General features: G+C 33.1%; 1 protein-coding gene and 1 long non-coding RNA gene across 9 annotated transcripts in view; both read right to left on the reverse strand.

The window, feature by feature from the left end:
* The window catches only part of LOC116342188 (protein sidekick), a 94,237-nt gene that overhangs the window by 43,667 nt on the left and 39,517 nt on the right, over positions 1-11,053 (reverse strand). The gene's annotated exons all lie outside the window — the stretch shown is intronic.
* On the reverse strand, positions 10,522-11,025 carry LOC116342190. The gene is made up of 3 exons (XR_004201232.1): positions 10,868-11,025; positions 10,736-10,751; positions 10,522-10,540 (listed from the first exon to the last, which is right to left on the reverse strand). It is a non-coding gene; the product is annotated as an uncharacterized LOC116342190 (long non-coding RNA).

Here is an 11,053-nt window from a genome sequence, read left to right on the forward strand (position 1 = left end):
TTGTCACTTTCGTTGGTTTTGACACTTTCTTTTTGTGTGGATTTGACACTGTGCTTGCCGATACGTTTAATCTGGTCGATGGACTGACAGATCTACGACGCTTGCGTAATTTTTTTGGCTTTGGTCGCACGGTCGGAACATCAGTGGTCAAAATATCACACGGAATCGAAATTATGCTGGTGTCATTGTTTTCGTTAACAACAGGGTCAATCACATCGGTACTGTTTGCATCGATATCAACAACGATATTGGTATCGATTTCCATCTGATTAATCGTAGTCGATGGAATGTCAGTATGAATTACTGAAGACTGTGTCAAAATAGGAGCGGATAATGTTTTAATCGCGCCATTATTTTCCTGTGCCGAGGTGGCTGCGTTAAAAACCTTCAATTGTTCAATTTGAGGTTGTATAGTGCATTGAATTTCCGTTAAGATTTTAGCACTATTCATAAGAGTTGAAGCAATGCCATTTACCGTGAAGGTCAGACATATATCGCAATACCACTGTAAATTCTTAATTGAAACCAAATAATTTACAATCGATTTCTTATAATTACCATTATCTGCAATCAAACAGTTGATATGGAATTGTTTACCGCAAAATCCATAGCAATTTATCACATCTTTGTTGGAATTGGTCGTGGACTCGGCACAAAAAGTGCATTTGTCATGCTCTGTATTCATATTTATAGGTTAGTCACACTAACAAAATACAGGGGAGAAAAAAAACGAAATAAAACCAACGAAAGCAACACAAGCAACAAAAATGTAAACACGATAAACACTAATTTGAGTTTGGAAAATGCTTAAAAACAAGAAAAAAATTTTTTTTACCTAAGAACAGCACTTAAAATTAAATAAATAAACAAAATAAAAACACTAAAACTACGGAGCTAAGAAAAAGTGTTGTTTACTGTTTGACAGTTGACAGATGATTGATATATAAAACTTTTTATGTTATACCAGAACAATTTCTATTGCAAAGGTGAGTCGAGTACTGCTTTTGACATCACTTCACAAAATAAAGGCACGGCACGATTTATCATCAAATAATAGCACAGATGAAAATAAAAACGCGATTGTTTGCACTATATATTCAACGAGGATAACTTGTATGACAACGGTGAGAAGGATACGCTCATCAAGAGAAAAAAAGGAAAAGGAAAAGAGAGAAAAATATATCCAACAAATAATGATCACATTCAAAAAAGCGACGATTATATTGACAAGAATGATACCTGACTGCGCACAATTTATGATCTATCATGTCAATAATCTTTTTTGGTATAAAATATATTGGTATTGCTTTATTGTAAAAACGTATCCGGCTCAGGCATGGCAACATACAAAAATGTCCGTATGCATGTCATACAAACAAACAAACAAAAAAAAACATCTCAAGTAAACATTATTCAATGTAGATTTGTTATGTTCAGATAATTTTCACATTTTGACTTGTTGTAAAAGTCGTTCATAAAAATAAACAAAAACCCTAAACTCTTACATGAAATATTCATAAGACATGTTTAGCTCAGTGAAATAGATCCAAAAAAACGGGCATTCTAACAAGACAATTCGGCACACATAGCCAAGCCGGTTGAATCATTAATTTGTCTTGTTGTTTTTGTATATGTGTCTGTTTTTTGCCGCATCTGAAAATGGTTTACAGTATTTTTATATGCTGTTGTTATAGTCTGATTTCTATAGACTTAACAACATACCAGCTACTGTTTTTATGACTTTGATTTGTTATAATCGGTTTTTATTTTTCATTCCGTCCAATGCTTGTAGCACATTGGTGGTCAAAATGAGTTCGACAGTTTTATCACTCTCTGAAAATTTGATTATATTTTGTTTCTTTAATGAACATGCTGCAGTAGTCGCGAACATCGATTGAAGCATTATCGTGTCGTTGTTGTTCTCTCTCTCCTCTCTAAACTCTCGTCCTTTTTGCAGTACGTTTAATTTGTTGTTGTTGTGTTCGCTTTGTGCGGCACAGAAAATAGATTTCAAATTGAATAAATCGATCGTTTGCTTAGCAATGCATGCTTTCATGTCAAACGCAATGTGCAACGATCCAAAAGCAAAGAAAAAAATAGAAGAAGATATAAATCAGTTATAAACCCATAGACCCTGTACACTTTGTTGTTGCTACAATCAAGTTATTTTCGATAGAGAGGCAAAAAAAAAATCTATCGTCGTTTCTTCTCATCCATGTCGATTTTTTGCTGTTTCAATTTCGAAGAACCTCCGATTAATGTTATTTCTATCACCATTTTCCGCCGTCGTTTTGCGCTTTCTTCGGTTCTCGATCCCTGATTTGCCGTTTCACTTTGCTTCTCAATGCACGAGAATTATTTATCTAGAAATGAAAATTGCATAGTGCAAACAGTCAATCGAAATATTTGCAAATATATTGAGAATGAAAGAACGGAACAGACAGAGAAATGAGTGGGAAAAAAATGAATATGGACAAAAAGGAAACGACGTCGTTTTTAATTCTTCGATTAGCTGTAGCGAACACGAGTCGGGATTTATCGAAGTTTTTAAACACATTCAAACTTTTAACCTTTGTGCAATTATTTATATGCGCGCGAGAAAAAAAATGATAATAATAATGGAAAATCGAAGTGAACAACGGTCTTCGAATCAAGTCGATTGATATCAAAAACAAGACTATAATCGCCTACTCGTTGCTCATCCATCAAGTGAGTTCGTGATTGTGTGCGACGAGAATTGCATCATCATCGCTCATGCAAACAAATTCAATCAAAGAACAAACACAAACAGATCCAATCGGGCGATAGCAGCAGAAAAAACCCGCTCTTAGCTTTAATGAATGCTTATACTACGTGGTTAGAGAGGTTGAAATCATATTTTCTGCCATTTGATTGTGTCGTTATCGTTGCAATTTTTCACACGCATTCAACTGGTGTCAAATTCGATTTTCAACGATAAATCCAATTTTCCATGGTGTGCACTCACACAGAACGAGAGTGAAACACACAAATCGAAAATTCCAAATCGAAATTTTCACATTTGCCAATTTGATTTTGGTAATGCGCTTGATTCACATCGCATATTATCCAAATGCTTCGATAGGATTACACTCGTTATGTGTGTGTGTGTGTGTGTGTGTGTGTGTGTGTGTGTGTGTGTCGATTTGATTCGTTCTAGCTGTCGAAATTACTGGAAAATCTTGAATTGTCAAGATTTTCAAGGTGTAATGTATGCTTCATGAATTTTCAATGAAAATGTTACCATGTTCACATCTCGCCGCAAACAATTTTGAATGTGAACACAAGTGCACGATCTATGTATGATTTTGCCAACCGATTTATTGACAGCCGACACGTAAATTGCAATTTTCATATGCATGTTAGAAACCACCACCACCTATCACAACAACAATAATAATAATCATTTTCATTCAAACTAAAATCATTCTCATGAAAAACCAATCACAATGGAATCGATTTCAGAGTGTGCGGAGCTTGCTTTTTTCTATTCTATTTACACTTCAATTCCGGTCTCACGTGGATTGATTCATAAAAATGCACTTGCATTTTAATCTTCTTTAAAATAACTTGCATTCAGTGATTCACACACACACACACACACACACACTCTTTGTGCTATGCTCTAGAAATTTCCGTTTTTATCATGGTCGATTGCTAATATCGGTGTCATTGTGTTTGGTAAAAATGATTCGACAGCAGACAAAGTGCAAACCAATTTTCCAGTAACTCAACCTATCACCTTTATCTGGAAATCTGTCGAATCTATTTTTCATCCCCCGTTCCATTCAAAACGTGTTAGTAACACAGTGAAAAGTTTTTTTTTATCTCTGAAAATGTCATCCAAAATTGAATAGCAAGCACTTTAGCTTGTGTCAAAAAGAGTTTAATTAAAAAAAAAAACATAATTTAAATGTGCCGGAAGAAGAATGTATTTTCAGCCATGTGACAATATGCTGTTCTCATTGAATTGAATTAAATTCGTTTGGTAATGCAAAAAAAGCTACGACATTAAGCACAAAAAAATACGGATTTGTCCTTTTACCGCGGAGATTCACTTTGTTTTATTTTTAAATTAATATTTAATACCATATCGATAACATCAAACGATCTGCAGGCGATGAAATTAAAATTCACTATTTTCACTGCACTTATAATAAAAATTAGCTGCAAACCGGCATCACAACGCTTTGAAATACCTCTTTTTGATAAATTAAGCGAATATTTTTGGAACATTCAAAAGAATGTGAAAACATACATCCGCTTATCTACATATCCACAGAAAGAGTCAAAAGCATCGTTTAACAATTCATTTCGATGTTGGTTTTTTCAACAATAACATTTCCAACACATGCAAAAAGGTAGAGAATGAGCCGTTTAAGTACTAATTTAATTTTAAAATGAAAAATGAATTCATTTGGTGCCATTTCAATTGGTCATTTTGTAAAATCGTACACTAATAAAATATTTCGCTTGCACATTTTCCAGTGCATTCATTTTCGTTGAGGTAATAGGACATTTGAAAGGCTATGTGTCGGTCATTACAATCGGTGATGGTCATTCACTTGCTGGACATAAAGTCATTAACATTATATTAGTTTGTCGAATTATAAAATGCATTGGATTTTTTTTGTTCTTTTGTGTTTATTGTAGTACAAAAACCAAATGGCATATTAATAAAATAACAGTAATTCATTTGAACCCAATTATCGCTGAAACAACAACTGAAACCGATATCACGACGAATGAATGAACTTGGTCGAACTCATTCGTTCATTCGGCTCAGTCTTGAGCAATGCGATTTTATAGCATAAAGCATTTGCACGACTATATAATTCATGCACTTCTAATGGGCGAACGCAAAGAAAATGAAGCTAATTTTACTCATTGCCATTGTGCTTGCATTTGAATTGAATGTTCTATTTTCAACAGCCAATGCCATGCATACGACTCAACAACATTGCATTATCGCTACGAAAACGGGCATAAATCGCAGTCGCATCGATATTGTGTGAGTGTGCATGTGTGTGTGTATTGACTTGCATGACTGCAATACATCTTGTTTCGACTCGATTTGAATCGTTTGTACCGTTTTTCGTGTGCATCGTTAGCAGTAATGTGTTAAGTGATGATTTATTTCCAATTCTTGCTTTGTTTTTCATTTCAACAAGCCTCCCAATAATAATACATGCACACACAGCACACAGCACACTCACGATCTCGTCATTTGACTTTTGTTCATTGCACTTTTGCTTAGTTTTCGTCGCTTCACAAAATGAAAAATTAAAACATTGGCTCTGCGTAAGTTGATTCACATTAAACACGTAATTTTCAAAAGCGGATATAAAACATTCGCCTCTATTTTAAGAAGAAATCTTGAGTGTATCGAAATGGAATAAAATTTATTACTATGAAGAAATGATTTTTTATGCTCATTTTTTGCAATTAGAATGTTCTTTCGTTGCATCGATTTCTGAGTATAGAGATGCGATGACTACGTCATCGTTCGATACACCTTTGGCAAAAGTACAAAAGACGCTTCGAAATCAACCCAGTTTCATGTATAACAAAAGCGGCGAAACTGCACAATAAAATAAGCTGAAAATAAGCAAATTAGCTCTCGGAATGGTGAAGTACCTACTTATCGGAAGTGATTATTCTATCGTGAATCGTGTGTTCGATGAAAAGGAACCCCGGTATGCGCGTGTTGTGATGACGGAAAATTGCATAATTGTACTCTTGTGCAGTTTATGATAATTGCGATGTAGTATATGGTATCATTATCAGAGTATTCGATCAAAACGGTAACACACCAGTCAATAGCCAGTGTGGATAGTGCAGGTGCACCAATTTTCATTGCATTTAAAAGTACATGTAAAAATGGCTCGCAAATTGTCATGCACAAGCACAGATACTGCATTTTTTCGACGTTTTTTTTTTTCACACAGGCAAAAGTTCTGGCTACGGTCCCGTCATCATAACAATAATGGGCCAAATCGGAAAATAATGACTCAACAATAGCCTATTGAAATTTAGGATGATATAATTGGTTTTGTTCGAACCTTGTTGCAAATATTCATGGATAATAAATTAGAGAAATGCGATGCAATTAAAATGCTCTTTGAAAAAGTGACCAGGTTAAATCGGGTTAAATTAAAATATTCTGTTGACACATAAAAACGGCATATCAATTTCAATTAATATGAGCCAATAACAATATTTTGAATTATTAAAAATATCCGAACAACCGAAATAATTATATATATTTTTTAGATTATAGAAATCTAATTATAGTGAAATACATACGTTTTTCATAAATTATTTTTTCGGGTTAGAAAAAATGTTCATCAATATATTCAGAAAATTGAATTCGATTTATTAAAACATGGATTACCTGCGAGCAACAAAAATAAAGCCTTTAATTAAAAATCCAATAAAAAATACGATCAAATTGATTCTGCTTAATGGCTAATTCCGTTAGGTCATAAATTTGATCAATATCAGTGGCCAGTTTTGATTATAGACTTTAAAAGCTGAAGATTCAATTACAAACCATGACACAATGTACTGAAACAAATGAAAATGTTTTAATCACCCATCCGATATCATTATAAAGTGTACATATTATATTTGAATTCGGCGGTCGATATATTGTGAAACAAAGTGACCAGATGACATAATTATACGTTATGAATTTTTTTGATATGTTCGCTAACCAGTAATTTTCGTTCCGTGAGTGTAGAATAATCCGTGGGTTGGCCAATTACAAATGCTGACATGATGATGAAAGTCGTTTGATATGATGAAAACAAACGAAGAAATGAAGGCATCAAAGTGTTCTTTCGGCTAGTGTGAGAATTTTCACACAAACAAAAATTAACAGTGAAAACAAAGAAAATATTTGAAAGACTGGTTCAAAAATCATCTACTTAAATTGGCATCCCGTGGCGCCTTTCATCATTTTTTTATGGAAATTATGCGGAAAAAAGAATTCTATGAATATAAATTTTATTCAAAGCGCTTCTTTTTTCTGTCGCTTGTCAATGGTCAAAGCAAAGAAAAAAGTTCATAAAAGGCCAGAGAAAAATTGAATAAAAAAAACCGAGCCTCATCGTCAACAGATTCCTACGTTTTTGTATAATTTTTACACGTCTTTTGAAATTTTTCAAAAAAAATGTTGTGGAATTGAGTGCATTTGGCGCTACTACCTCAAAGAAAAACGTATTTGCAGTGCTTTCGAATTTTGCACAATAATTATATGCTCACAAATTGGAGAGAAACAATGAAAACACCAGAAATGAAAATTGTATGTGTTGTCAATGTGTATGCATTGAAAATATTATCTTGGCTCCCCTTCCAATTACAGTCTCTATATGATGCTAAGCGCATTAAATTTGAAGCCTTTGGATAAAATGCAAAACTTTTTGAGTGCATTTACGTGAGTATATTCACCACGATACATATAAACATCGAGCTAGTACGAGCGGCTTTTTCAACAAGTATTCTATTTCTCTTCGTCTATTTTTCCCTCGTTAATTAAGATTATCCGTGCAGAGTGAGGAATTCCAGTGAAAATTTTCGTCTGTGGTGAAGTCGATTCAATCTGGAATAATTTAATAAAAATAAAGTGAGTGGATTGAAAAGATGCAAAGCATATTAAATGTATGAAAACAACATTGCTGCATCTTTTTATGTTTCGTAACTTTGACGAGGGAGTTAACAAAATTCTTGGCAGCATTTTATTTTGATTTATCTAGATCAACGCCTTGAACCAATTTCAAAAGAAGAACTCTCTTATGCACGTGCTGAAAGAATACAAAATGCACTTCCTTGCATTTACTTTACTTATTGAAATTTTTTAATTCGAATATAAAAAAAATTCAAAAGCGAATGGTCAACGTTAACTGACTACTTTAAGTCAAAACGCCATTTGGAAATAAACCTAGTTTTCACGACTTTCAATTGAAATGCAATGATTGCAAATTCAACTGTCGACACTAAAATTGATTTTTATGCTATTCCTATGTCGATTTAAAAGAAAAAAAACGAATGCCAACAAATCCAAATTGCATTTGACTGCGTTTGTTTCAAAAACAGAAGAAAAAAAGTGAGTCGGTGCGCTTGAATTGAATACCAAACGCACATATGAATAAAATATTTGCCGCTGTCGATAATAAAATGTATGCACCATCATGCTGTTTTATACCACCGCCGAACATATGTTGCACATAAAACGATGAACATTCCAGCGAATCGCTACAGTTTCAAAGTGACGAACGAACAACAACTTTATTACTGACTGCTTTTTTTACAACGAATTCCAGTTTATGAGCAATGATATAGTCAAGCAATTACAAATAAAATTCATCGTGAATTTTAAGAAAATTTAACGACCCACCAAACAATATTCAGCTGGAATTTTCTAGTTCGATTGCCATTGAAAATGCAAACGAAAATAGTTAACAATGAATGCATTCATACGTTGTCTATTTATACGAGGAAAATAATTCAAGCTTCATCTTTTATTATTGGTTGAATTCATTGTCATATTTGATGGGATTCCATCCACAAATCCCGATCTACAATGCCTTTCAACGTACAACCGTCTTTATTGTTCTACCATCTACATTTTTTTTTTCGATTTTGTACAGCAAATGGAGATGGTTCATTGAAAGCACATGCCGGTGTGTATCAAGTTTTCAAAAGGTGTTGTGCACAACACTTTCTTAAATACATTGTTTGCAACAACGGTATTTCTTGACATTCCTAGAAGTTCTGATTGAAAGAAAAAGTATTTCGTGAACATTCCAAACCTAAATATTTCAAACCGTTTTAATGTGAATAATAATGGAATGGTATTTCCTTGTGCTCGGACATCTTCTGCATTTTTTTGTGAAGAATGCCACATTATGTAACATTATGATAACATCCCACGATTTTGTTTTTTATCTTGCAATTTATACAATTGTACCTACAAAGTCTATTTAGAATTTAAATTTTATACAAAATATTTCAAGTTGTTCTAAAATCGACTTCAAGTCATTTTAAGATGGTTTTCAGGATTTCGAATCCAAAAACAAATACAAATCAATAAGTTTTTTAAATTGATGGAATCGAACATTTCTCAAAATGCGAAGTTGTTTTTAAATGCCACAATATGTTCTATATTTACCAATGAACATGTCATCCATTCGATTCCAGAAACCAAAAGTAGATTGACGATGTCAATTCACCACATAAATATGCATGGCAACTAAAGCCATACTGAATGTTTTTTGTTTTTTGCAACATTTATTTCCTTAAAATTCAACGATTAACGTGAATAACTCGTTATAGAAACATTTTGACTTGACTTGACTTGCAACCGTGAAATTTTACTACAATCGAAAATAGTCCAGGTGCCATTGCAATTACATATTTAGAAATGTGGTCGAAAAAAGGGAACAAACCGAAGACATTTTCATGTAGTTGAAACATCGAAATTTATATCCGGTGGTTTTTTAGTAGCAAGTAGCATCCATGCTAAAATAATAATAACAATAAAGATCGGCTGAGAGAAATGGATAATAGTGCGGAGCACCAGCACCATTTTACCGAACAGCCACACCAAATGAAAATGTAAATGGTCTCAAAATACTCGAATGCATACAATGTCTTTGTATTTTCTAATGCTGTTTTGGTGTATTAAGAATTGAGATAAAGTCACTACTGTCAGGATGATTGAGCATTATGTTCACCTCCATCTACCTTTAATGACAATAACAAGATACAACGAAATGAAAAAATAATGACAACGAAAGAATGAGCGCACATTAGACGTTAACGGTGCACCAATTTAAGAATGACTTTGGATGCTATATGCTAATCGACTACAAGATTATCCACACGGGAGCGTAAAGACAATGACAGAACATACATGTATTGTGTGTGCGTTGCGTGACAGCTAATGTCATATTTTGATATATTTGAAATGCTGTGCCAGACGAAGAACCCAATGAATTTATATGGATTCCGACGCGACGGTGTGTGTTGGGTGTTATACATGAAACATTTATATTAAGCGAGTATGAGTTGACTGACAGCCACAATTCACTTGTTTATTTAACTGAAATGTTAACAAAAAAAAAAAAAACGATTGAAAAGGCTACATGTGTGCAATCGAAGTGCACGACGTATGAATTTCTTTGGGTTTCTTTCACATGTATCCCATTGTCAATGTACTTAAACTTGAAATAAATTGACATCAGCACGAGAATAAGCGAAGAAGCCTTTGGCGTCAATTGATATTTAATATTGGCATGACCATAAAAATACATATAGAAATAGAAAACACCATTTGAATACCGTTATTATTGAATGCCATTGTCCCTTGTGGAAAAAATGTCTGGTTGATTGAAGGGACCTTTTATACGAGGGCGACTATTTAAGTTTCTTCAATATGTATGTTTTAGTATTGCCCAAGGGGGGTTGACGTATATGAGATTGGAGACTTTTTTTTGCGAATCTCGCTAATGAGCGCCATCTGATTTTAGTGTGAATTAGATGCAAAAATCAAATTTATTTCAATAATTTGGAATGTATTTGAATGTTATAGTTTCAACACAAAAATTGTATTAAAAATCATTCAAGTAAATCAAATTGAAATTAAATCAATTAAAAATCATTGTACACACACATAAAGCATATAAAATAATACAACTAAATTATAAATACTCACACCATTCTATGGGAACCTAACAAAATCGTATTATTTCAAATTAGAATTATTTTTATTTCATATAAATGATTCTATTTATTTTTTCAAATTCATTCTATTAGAATTATAAATAAATAAATTTCTATTTATTACAGAAAATAATGATTCATTATTAATGAAACAGAAAAAATTCTCCACAATGTGAAAATACGAAGTTACGTATATATTATGACAGCTGTGGTTACGTATACGTCGACATTAATAATCTGTCAAAACCGTAAACACATTATTTTCATAACGCAATTTTGCGAGAGTTCCTATTAGTTGAAAAAAATTAAA

Source organism: Contarinia nasturtii, unplaced genomic scaffold (genome assembly GCF_009176525.2).
Source record: "Contarinia nasturtii isolate CC-2019 unplaced genomic scaffold, AAFC_CNas_1.1 Cnas_scaffold_810, whole genome shotgun sequence".
NCBI lineage: Eukaryota > Metazoa > Arthropoda > Insecta > Diptera > Cecidomyiidae > Contarinia > Contarinia nasturtii.